Source organism: Dendropsophus ebraccatus, chromosome 11, assembly GCF_027789765.1.
Source record: "Dendropsophus ebraccatus isolate aDenEbr1 chromosome 11, aDenEbr1.pat, whole genome shotgun sequence".
Lineage (NCBI taxonomy): Eukaryota > Metazoa > Chordata > Amphibia > Anura > Hylidae > Dendropsophus > Dendropsophus ebraccatus.
The window spans coordinates 30,084,154-30,097,081 of NC_091464.1; positions in this window are offsets into that span (position 1 = coordinate 30,084,154).

The following is a 12,928-nucleotide window of genomic DNA, read 5'->3' on the forward strand; positions in this document are numbered from 1 at the left end:
TTGCAACCAAAACCAGGAGTGGATTAAAAAAACAGAAAGGCTCTGTTCACACAATGTTGAAACTGAGTGGATGGCCGCCATATAACAGTAAATAACGGCCATTATTTCAATATAACAGCCGTTGTTTTAAAATAACAGCAAATATTTGCCATTAAATGGCGGCCATCCACTCAATTTCACCATTGTATGAACAGATAGTTTCTGAGTTTTTAATCCACTCCTGGTTTTGGTTGCTATACAGCCTCACAAATACAGCCTCAAATATACGTAGTGTGAACCCAGCCTAAGGATGCATAACACGGCCCAATATCCCTGATAATAGAGCTTAATGCACAGCTGGATTATTGTGCCGCAAGGGCTGTATATATAACGCTATGTTAGCAATGTCCGTACAGACCTTCCTTTAGTGTAAAATAATAAACAAATCTGATCATGCCCTGTGTCCTCAGGGCTTGTCTGTGGGATTCCCAGTCTCCGCAGCTGTAGCTGTAGCTCTGGTGTCATCTCTGAAGTGAGCAGAAATGAGAGCTGCATTTGCTGTGACAGGGAAATCCCACAGAAAAGGCTGCATGACACCGGGGGAACCTGGACAGGTAAGTAATAGTTTTACTATTTTATGCACACAATAATCAGCCATTGGTGATAATGATTTTTAAACTTACCAAAAGACAATGATCAGCTGATTGACTCTTTGGCTGATCATTGTCTTTATTACATGGAGCAATACTGGCCTAATTTGGCCGATTATCTCTCCATGTAATAGAACCCTAAGAATGGCTATGCTAGAAAAATATCAAAGTTAGACTGTAACCTGAGGAGATAGAAACACAGCAGCACTCACCAATCTGAATGAACATAAACTGACTTTGGTTCTTCACTCATGGACAGTATCAGCAGCAGTTCAGAACTTAGTATGGACATTTCCCAAGTGAGCTACTGATGAATAAAGTTTAGTTTCATCCAGATTCTGTAGGTGAGTGCCGCATTTACATATTTCTTTTCAGACATAGATAATTTGTACTCTGCGACCATCTCTTCTCCGCTTCTCATCCTTACAAATGTTGTGATTAACACATTAAATGCTTAGCAATTTTTCCAATTGCATATAAAGTTAAAGGATACCTAAGGATAAAAAATGACACACAAATAGCTGTGGATGTATTTTCATTGCAGTCAGGAATAGTGTGCTTAGCTGAATGTATGTGCATTAGGTGAATGCTGATTAACTTAATTTTTCCTCCCGCCCTGTGCCTTTTTAGTTAAAATTAAAGCTCTGGAATATCCCTTAAAAGTAAAGTTGACTTGTTTTACACCTGATAAATAATCCTTTTACATGTTAAAGGGGTATTCTGTTCAAATTAAAGTTTGAATATGTTGCTGCCCTTGGGAAGAACATAAAAAATAGCCTATTGTTAGCTTTTTGTGTTCCCCTGGTGTCTTCCTACGTCACCTAGCTGAACGATTCCACCTCCATTTCTGAGACTCATCTGGCAGTTACAGCCCGCTCAGCTAATCATTTTCCACAACACATTGGCCACATTGTGCCGTCTCAGTCAGTGATTGGCTGTCACTGCCAGACGAGTCCTTCTCCGAGGCGGAGTAAGGATAGTTCTGCTAGAGACCCGGAGATGATGTAGGAGGTCACCGGTGGGTTGTGGAAAGGTAATGAGAGGCTGTTTGTTATGTTCTCCCCCAGCAACATATTCAAACTTTAATTTGAGCAGAATACCCCTTTAATACATAACAAATTATAATAGAGTTTGTAGTTTCTTTTAAGGAATTGTGCTAAGGGTTTATTATATAGAGAATCACACTGTAAGAATTATTTTGCATTCGAATTTGGATATTTATTTGAGTAAGGGAACCCTTAATCATCACCAGCCATTTTTATAGTGCTTTTCTTACAGTTATAGTAAAAATATATGATATAGTTCTGTGGAATATTGTCTGAGTTCCAATATAATCGTTCTATAAAGCACAGGTAACCCTTGCTCCCCATCTATGATTCACTAGTGCTAGCGATCCATAACTAGTTCTGAAGTGATTACAGAAGCAATTTATCAGAGGGTTTATGTGTGCAATCTGAACCAGATAATAATTCATTTCATATAGGCTTGCTCTCTAGAGTACATAATATTGCACCATACAGGGAAACAAATATACAGCTTGAAAAATTCACAGCTTCAGAATATAAACTAAAATGAAATAATCCAATCCAAACAAAGCATATGTCAAGCAAGGAAAGTATTGAAAATCTCGATTCAGTTATATTAGACTCAGGATCCTTATTATCTTCTGGTCACTGCAAATAATAGTCTACATAAGAGATAGTGTATGACAATGATGTTATTGAATCATCATATTTACAGTAACTTAGATTTAAAGTAATAATAAAAAGTTTGTTTTTAGAATCAGTTTTTCTATAGACTATATTCGCAGACAGGTGGTATTTTGACCAGTGGATCCTATGCTCAAGGGTGATTCCCAAATCACGGTCTACAGATACCGGTTGGCAACCAGAAGCAGCGATGACAAAAGATGGGCATAAAGACAGGACAGGAACATGGTCAAAAAATTTAAAATGTCTTATTACTAGAAGATGGTCACATACCTGGAAGAAGAAGACAAGGCTGGCATTAGGAGAGACGGAATCATATCATATCCAAAAAAACTGGAATCAAATTGACCAGGTTCAGAGTTGATGTCACCATTACCAGTGGATGAAGACCAGAGGGTGTTCAGATACACCAGATCAGGACCAGGAGAACTAGAGTCCAGAAACAAATTAATGCCAAGTAGTGTTCTGGGACAAGGAACCATATATCTTAAGTCGGTAACCAATAAACAGAGAATAGGATTGCAAGAGGAACTGAACTGAACATTGACTAGACAAGGAGTACAAGGGATTAGCTGCCTTCACTCTTCACCCCCTCACCGATGTTTGGATTTTCACAATGAAATTCTCAGGCTGCTATTATGGTATAGGAAAAGTTACACAAAGACACGAAGACAGGTCTGATATTTGAAGCATGGTACCAGAATGAGAGATAGGAATGCACATTATCTGGGTTCACACTATATATATTTGAGGCTGTATTTGGTCCTCATGTCAGGTCCTCATAGCAACCAAAACCAGGAGTGGATTGAAAACACAGAAAGGATCTGTTCACATAATGTTAATGTTAAGGTAATTGAGTGGATGGCCACCATATAACGGTAAATAACGGCCATTATTTCAATATAACAGCCGTTGTTTTAAAATAACAGCACATATTTGCCATTAAATGACGGCCATCCACTCAATTACAACATAATGTGAACATAGCCTTTCTGTGTTTTCAATCCACTCCTGGTTTTGGTTGCTATACAGCCTCAAATATACAGCCTCAAATATACGTAGTGTGAACCCAGCCATATATCTCTTATCCTGGAACTGTGAAACACACTGGGCCCCCGAAATGACCTTTTAGATTAGGTTTGTGTGAACTTCAGCCTTTTTTTTTTTTTGCCCAGTTTGTTGGATTGTCCTACCAAAACCAGGACTGTTAGCAACGAGATCCCAGTCAGTCTTAGCCATATTGGTTGACCACTATTTAAATGTAGCATGCACTGATTTTATAGAAACTGGACACAGTTTGCACCACTACAAATCCTTGAAAGTAACATCAGATCGAAAAGGATCACTGGAAGTGATGTCACCTATAATATACTGTTCCTGTATAAAGATAGATGACAGTGAGAATACAACCTTAAGGCTTGTGTACTTTTTGTAATTCATTTGTGAATCCATAATATCAAAATTTGTACAGTATACTGATTGCATTTAGCCCTTGAAAAAAGCTAAATCTGGTATGCAACTCTAGTAATTGTTAGACAACCCAAAAGAAAGTCCTGCCTAAACAACATACAGTGCAACAAAACCATATAAAAAAAACGAAGAAAATTGCACAATTATTTAGAAGTATAACAAAGTCCTTTATTTACATGTACAAAAAATTGATAAAAACTAGGGAATTTCATGGGAAAAGACACAGATAACATAAGGCCAGAGGGGGAGAAAGATCTCAGTGTGGTAAACCAATGTAAAATTTTAAATGATAAGTGCTGCAATATTATGTGTACCAATTGCAACACTACCATCTAGTGGTCACTGAAATTATGGCAATGACAAGTGTTTAACCTGCAATGCAGTGACAACATAGATATAGTATAATATGATATAGTATAATGGAGGAGAGACTGTTTGTAACCCCTCAGCGGCTGGTCAGGTAATAAATAGAGCACCACAAGTAAGGCCCTACAGATTCCAATTCCTAAACGACCACACAGGGAATCTCAGGGAAAATATTAGGCACCAAACAGAGTGACTCTAGATCTGTTCACGAACCAATAATGTAGAGCAGGAAAAGCTGCACTCACCAGAGTTGTCTTCATAACCTTTTATTTCCTCGAATATAAAGATGATAGTGGACACAGTGTGGGAATACAATGAGCAGACGCCAAACAAACGGAGTGGTTACAGAAAGGTTTCGTGTCCAACGACACTTTCACGGACCTTCTTAGGGAACATACCCACTCAGTAAAAACAGTAGTAGGGGCTCCCTGTCTGATCTAACATGTAAGGGAAGATCATGGAGGTGACAGTACTAAAATTTACCGATAGTGAAAGGGTGTATGATAAGGGAGAGGGCAGGACAAGCACTAGGCTTTGCTGAAGGCAAAATTACACTGTATTATTCGTACAGGTGCAGAGGGACCAGATGGTTTAAATGAAAGGCTCGATCGAAACTTTTTGATTAAAGTCAATGCTCTTCTTGTATATTTGTTTTTAATGTATTTTTGTGATTTGTATATCTTTTTACATTATTGTGCACTTAACATGTGTTTTCTATGTCACTACTTAACTAGACTATTTGAGTGATATGGTGTCGTGAAGTAGAGGGGAGGTCCGTGGAAGTGCCGTTGGGCGGGAAACAGTCTGTCACCACTCTGTTTGTTTGGCATCTGCTCATTGTATGTCCGCACTGTGTCCACTTTCATCTTTTGATATGAAGTAATAAAAGGTTATGAAAAAAAGGGAGGTCTGTATAAGCGCCATTTGGCGTGAAACAGTCTGTCACCACTCTGTTTGTTTGGCGTCTGCTCATTGTATAAAAGCACTGTGTCCACTTTTATCTTTTGATATAAAGAAATAAAAGGTCATGAAGACAACTCTGGTGAGTGCACCTTTTCCTCCACTACATAGCTGGTTGCGATTTGACTGAGTACTATATCTGAAGTTGGCACCACCTATAGTCTACTCCGCTAGCAGCTTGTTATTGGAAACCGCATTTGTGTATATGCCTGTAGTGCCGCTTCTTTTCTTGTTACATTGTGACTCTAGGTCTGTAATACCAGCTAGTATTCTAAGGTACGGTATGCCCTTTCAGATTGTTATGGGATAAAATGCTTTAGGACTATTTTTCCATTATAAAATATAAGGTAACGCTAAGGTTTCATTCTATATCTGTACCGGTATCTTTTGATTAAATAGTCCAGCAGCAATGATTCCATTTAGTCTGATAGGAAACAACAAAACACACAACCATTATCATTTATCTCCCAGTGAGTGGGTGTAAGTGATGTGACTACATTACACAAAGTCAGACAAATCTCCATGGAAACACTTAATCATTGACATTTAAGGTCCTGGCGTTGAAAGAAAGCTTTCTGTGACCCATTGCTCTTATGAAACAAATCCGTATGCTTTAGTCACATAATGATTTCTCAGTATAATTTTACATTTCTATTATCTATTTGACATCTGCTTCCTTAAAAATGGATGTGGAATGGCGCAGTCATTGTGCTGTCAGTAATTGCCTCACTGCTTCAGAACTGGTCAATAAGTAAACTACAAGCTAAAGTGAATGTCTACCTCTAATTAACCTGCGCCATTTAGTCACATTGCTTTAAACCTTTTCTTAAACTTGATAAAAAAAAAATGCTCTATTATTTTTCTATAGTGACAACCCGAACCTGGTCAGGAAGGTTGCTCAGTTTTTTCTCAATTCAAAAGATTCAGCAGACAAACTTGATCTAGAATTAATTGACCAGGTGGTTCACACAATGTGGTCATAATAGATATGGGCTTGTGCATTAAGCCCCTATTCCACAGGCCGACGGAGAGGAGCAAACGAGCACTTCTCATTAGCTTTTGTTTGCACCTCATTCCCCGCTCGCTGCCACCGCCAATCCACGTGGCGGCAGCAAGCGGGTCACTGCGGGAGAGGCCGAGGGTGCTGCCCGGGTGATCGCTAGTTCGTCCAGGCAGCCCATAGAGGATAGTGGTGGTCTGCTGCCATTACTCCTATTCCACAGGGTGACGGCAGCAGATAGCTGCTATATCAGTCGCTTGTTTTTCAACATGTTTGAAAAACAAACGACTGAAACGATTGCTGCCTTCTATTGCACGGGACGATTATCAGCCGTATCGACCGATATTGGACGCATACGTCCGATAATTGTTCTGTGGTATAGGGCCTTTAGAGTAAAGACTTGCTTTTCTGCATGAATGGAAGAAGGACTAGAGGCTGGAGGTACTGTAGATGCATAACAGATGCCCGTAGCTCTAACTAGGAGGATCATTGATGCTAAATGGGTGCTGCTTTACATGAAAGTTAGTATTGCTGCTTGGAGTCGCAAAACCAGGACATAGGGCATTAGATTGGGCTGGCTGTGGATGTTGGTGGAGTGGCTTCCAAGCTATGAGTAGACTCTTCTAGGTAGTTTTCTGAGGTTATGATATAAAGTCAAAAGGAGCGAGCACTGCAGTGTTCATAACTCCTACACTGTGTCATGTCTAAGGGAAGGGTCATCTTCCTAGATTCCCTGTGTCATGCTCCATCTCCTCAGACAAAAAAACGAGTCTGTATATCGTAAAACATTATCTACAAGATTCTACCAAAGTATCTGAAGCTATTTCTCATCAATAATATATAAAATGTTCCAAGTGCATGACATACCAAAGTTTTATTATGTATGCATAGATGAGTAAGGTAATATTTATGATTTTTTTTTTTTATAATTTGTATCTGAAATAAAGATTATTTCTTTTTTATCATTTTTGACATTGCAAAGTTAATAAAAATGTAACACAATACTATGTAACAGTATCAAGATAACTTCATTATGTATAAGCAGTCTGGATGCATTCCAGCTATGTATAGTACATAATTTTGGCTGATTATATATGGCACATTTCCTAGACAAGATTTCTTTGCCAAAACACTTAACTGGAAAATTAAATCAAACAGTTCCACTCTTTCTTAGAGAAGGTGCCCCCTTTCTGTTCTTTGTTATCAGGAAAAAGATTACTGTAACCGGGATTATTTTTGATGTAATGTCGGTCAAAATTTTGAATGATAAGAAAGGTCAAGATTTTAAATGTTAGTGTAATGCTCAATAAAATTGTAAATTTTTTGGGCTTCACACTGAATATTAAGTTATACATATTGGGGGAAATTAAACAAGTAGAAAAATAGTAGTGTAAAATTAAGGATGGTCCGATGGCCAGACAGCGGGAATCATTGCCGAGAGTTCGGGTTCGTACGAACCCGAACCTCGGCAGGTTCCGACCATCCCTACGTAAAATGTATAATAGAACCATAGAAGATTGGCGGCAGAAAAAGAGCACCTGGTCCATCTAGTCTAACCTTATATTACTTCTTACTTATTTTCTATTTTCTTAGGATAAAGTTATGTTTATCCCAAGCAGGTTTAAATTCAGTTATTGTAGATTTACCAACCACATCTACTGGAAGTTTGTTCCATGCTTAAAGCGAATGTACGACCAGGTACATCGCTATGGGCTTTTTACATTAACAGACCAGTACCAGCCACCAGGTTGTTAGTGGCACAGTCATTTTTTTTAACTGCTTCCCGCGCACGCTGTCGGTCTATTCCTGAGCACCAGCCGGGCATGAAGCACTGGGGGCTGGCCTTCCGGCCCCCAGTATGACAAAACCCCTTCCCCTATGTGACGCGGCTCCATTAAATTCAGTGAAGTCGCGTCACAGAGGGCAGGGGGGATAGTCACAATGAGGATGGCGGGCCTATCCCAGTGCTTCATGCCCGGCCGGTGCTTGAGAATAGACCAGCTCAAAAAAAGGAGCGATGTACCTGGTGGTATGTTCACTTTAATGAGTCAATGTATGCAGGATTGTAGGAGGAGTCGCAGATGGAATCAGAGCAACAATCCCAGATGACAGGAACCACAGGCACAAATCATGGACAGGAATCACAGGTGGGTATCACAGAGAGCTGGGACCACATGCAAAAGGGTTGAATGCTGAGGCTCCAACAATGAGGTCCCCATTTAAATGCAGGCAATTAGGGGTTCAGCGGCCCATTAAATTTTACAGAGCCCATGCTCTAGAAGGCGGGCACAAATGGGCCGGGGAGCAGGGCAGCAAGCAGGAATGTGGATAGGTAAGGCACCCTGTGTGGCTGAGTTGGATATGGCATTAGGACAAAGTATACGCCTTCAGTATCAAGAAAAGCTGGGGAGTCGGGGGAGCCAAGAAAAATCACTATGAAAGAGGGTATCGTGGTTGGGGGTCCATTGAACCCCACACATTGCATTTTGTGAGTTACTTCCTCATGAGACAGAATATGTGGGATTCAGTGGATCCCCACAACATTTGTTTACTGCTTATGATATATTTGGGATAGTTACATTGGGTCCTGTTTACATCAGAGTAGGTTGGTCTTGGGGCTGTTGTTATCCCATAGTGAGAACATAGCCCTAAGCCTGTGCACATAGCTTAGATGCAGTTTATGAGGAGACTCCTAAACTGTCTACAAAGGTCTAATATGGATATTGTCCATCTTTTGAACTCAACATGCATCAATTGTTTAATTCTTGGGGCTATTGGAACACACTGTGCTTAACAAAGATGTTACATAGGCGTCTCTAACAACTGCGTGGCTTGCTCCTGATTTTCATCAGCAGTGCATTTAACTTCTAATTTATTGTTTAATACAAAATAATTTATTAGATTTACGTAGTCAACATAAAGCATTAAAAGAAAGCAAAGATAATCATGTTGGTTCTATCTGCAGGAAGATAAACATGATTTGTTGGACTAATTAAATGGTGTATTAGTTGAGCGAGCATCAGGCATGTATGGATGCAGCATGGCATATGAGTCAATACTTGTTATGCTGTTTTAATCATTATCATAGAGCAATTTTACTGTGGCACCATGCTATTAATGCTCTCCAGTGCCCAACAAAGCCGCAATGAAAGCCTAACTGTTTCAAATGAAAATTGTACAGCAGCTGCATATATGGCTGCTAAATACATTAGTTTCTGCACATAAAATTACACTGGCGTTTTGAAATTACCAAGAGGAAACATTTTGTAAGATTGAACGGATCAAATAAAACGGAGGTGGATATTGCTTTTCAGGTCTTGCCCATAATATGTTTATTATTTGTAGAGAAAAATAAGTACAAAAAAAAAATAGTATCATGGATGATGCTATAGAGGACTACATGAGAGGGCGGACAAAAGGGGACATTGTCAAGGGGCCTCTATCACGTAGGGCTTTATGTTAAAAAAAAAAAGATATATATGATTATATTTATTTTATTTTTTCCAAATATATATCAGTATAGCAAATAATGCTATTTTATTACGAGTCATAGCTTTATTTTCTGCATGCGTTGTATCAAGCGGGGTGTTTCCGCATCTCACACACCGTCAGTGCATGGGCACGAAGGATTTCTGTTGAGGTGGTGTACGCTTCTACATAAATCCAGGTGTACCACAATTGCCTATGCACCCGCAGTGTGCTGTCCGACCTGGTATATATTTTGTTAATTTACTCTGATGTGCCAGCCGAAATTGTTATACATGTGATATAGATGTGTGCGACTGTACCAATAGCAAAAATTTTCACCTATTTAATTATATTGCTATCGGCAGCACATCCCCTGTTTCTTGCAATGCTCCTTGATGATAATTGGCCCTTGGGAATGGGGCACCCGCCAACCATTAATCAGGAAACACATTTGGCCCTTAGAGGACCGGGCCAATTTGCATTTTTGCACTTCCATTTTTTTCCTCCTTGTGCTTAAAAGGCCAGAGCACTTGCATTTTTTGACCTAGAAACCCACATGAGCCCTTATTTTTTGTGCCACTAATTGTACTTTGCAATGACAGGCTGAATTTTTGCATAAAGTATACTGCATAACCAGAAAAAAAATTCAATGTGTGGTGAAATAAAGAAAAATGAAATAAAATATTTGCTTTTTTTTTTCATGCCATTCGCCCTGGGATAAACCTGACTTGTTATATATGTTTCTCAAGTTGTTACAATTACAATGATATGTAACATGTATAACTTTTATTTTATCTGATGGCTTGTAAAAAATTCAAACTATTGTTAACAAATATGTTCCTTAAAATCGCTCTATTCCTATGCTTATAGCGCTTTTATCCTTTGGTCTATGGGGCTGTGTCAGGTGTCATTTTTTGCGCCATGATGTGTACTTTCTATCGGTACCTTGATTGCATATATGTGACTTTTTTATCACTTTTTATTATAATTTTTCTGGATTTGATGCGACCAAAAAAGTGCAATTTTGCACTTTGGGATTTTTTTATGCTTATGCTGTTTACTGTGCAAGATCAGGAATGAGGGGGGTGATTCAAACTTTTATTAGGGGAGGTTTTTTTTTTATTAAAATTATTATTTTTTTATTTTTTTTTTTACACTTATACTAGAAGTCCCCCTGGGGTTAGGGTTATTCCCCCTGGGGGACTTCTAGTTTAAGTACACTGATCTCTCATTGAGATCTATGCTGTATAGTTATACTGCATAGATCAATGAGATCGGCACTGGATTGCTTTTGGCTGCTGCAGCCGAAAGTGATCGAGTGCTGAGTCAGGATCAGTGCCATTTCGGTGCAGGCCCCCACCTGTGCCGGATGAAAGGATTGCCCCTCCGTGACAGCCTGAAATAAAGAACATAATCATTATTTCAGGCTGTAATTTACCCTTTTTTTACATTGTGTGAACAAGGCCTAAAGTTTTCTAAGAGATACAGCTTATTTCTGTCACCTTTAAAGTAGGGAAGCAGTGTCAGGATGCATTCCATAAGATAAACTAAAGAATCTAAACACAGAAGAGACAGGCAATGTGAGTGAGGGGAAGTGTATAACTCTGCAGTTAATCACTGGGTGGACTTAAGTCCTATATTGCTGCTCTCCTGAATCCTTAGAGCACAATCCCTTCCACAGTACTCCGTTCATGGGGTTAGGGTACAAAGGATCAAGAGTTGGAGCTGGGGTAAAGGGGAAGGGTCTGAAAGCTGCCAGAAGAGATCCTATAGGTGATGATGTAATCATGTAGTACACAGGAAGTCAAGCACATAAGAAACCCTGATATTCTGGCTACACATTAATACATGTTATCAGACTGGACATCACATGCCCCAGCTATAGAAATGTATGGGTGCAGCTGGGCTGGGATAAAACAAATAACACTGGTTGGGGATTAGCATTATATAGGTACAAACATATTAAAAGAACATTTTTAGGCTATGTTCAGACAACATAAAAAAAAAAAACGTTCGTTATTGCCGCGATTTAAATGACTGCAAAGGCAATGCATTGAAGTCAATGCACACATGTATTGAATAACGGACGTTTTTACCATGGACGTCAAAATAATGAACATGAACAGCTACATTTTTTATTAGTTGTTCTTTTGTCACCGTTCTTTCCCCGTTTTTACTATTACATTAAATGGACTTTTCAATCAAGCCGCATCCAAAGGCCAAATAGTAACACAAACTAGACTAATGTACAAACACCAGTCACTGCACTAAGGGGAGGCTAGACTGCTAAATGACGTCCGTTATTTTAGACTCAAAATAACGGATGTCATTTTAAACAGAGCTGAAAAATGTTGCGTGAACATATCCTTAAGATTCTATTATTAACATATTTGTAATCAGAAATTGGATTTCTGGTAAATATTTATAGGATTTAATAGAAACAGGAGATTTTTTTAAATTCCAAGCAAACAGTGACCCTAATAGCCATATATTTTAGTTACTTAGATATTGGTAGAATTCATGTGTCAGGTTTGACTTTTACAGAATAGGGCCATGTTCACATGGCGTAAGACACCGGCCGTTCCATGACTCGGCTGGGTCATGGAACGGCCAGTGTCAGAGAAGATTATCCTGGCTGGTACTGCAGTACTGGCCAGGTGATTGTCGCTCTTGATGAATTGGGATGCGGGTGCATCCGTGCATGCCTGCATTCCAATTAGAGATAAGCGAACTTTTCAAAGGTTCGGTCCGACCGAATTTCGGATTTCTTCGGATTTCATAGGGTAAAGCATCTATATGATACGGGGGTAGTGTATTTGGTTGAATTGAGGGCTCTACATGTCAGTAACATCATTATCTTTTCGATATCTCAAAGTCAATTTTTTTTTTTTTAGACTTCAATATTCACCATTACTGGGTCTATGCAGGAAATTCACCATTACAGGGTCTATGCAGGAAACTCACCATTACTGGGTCTATGCAGGAAATTCACCATTACAGGGTCTATTCAGGAAAAATGTCACAAATGCAGTGAAGGAACAGCAGTAGTCATTGGAGGCCAGTGGAGGTCCAGCAATAGTCATTTGAGGCCAGTACAGGAGCAGCAGTAGTCAACATGGAGGCCAGGCAGGAGCAGCAGGAACCAACATGGAGGCCAGGCAGGAGCAGCAGTAGCCAACATGGAGGGCAGGCAGGAGAAATAGTAGCCAACATGGAGGGCAGGCGGGATCAGCAGTAGCCAACATGGAGGCCAGGCAGGATCAGCAGTAGCCAACATGGAGGGCAGGCAGGATCAGCAGTGGCCAAACTCGAAGCCAGGCAGGAGA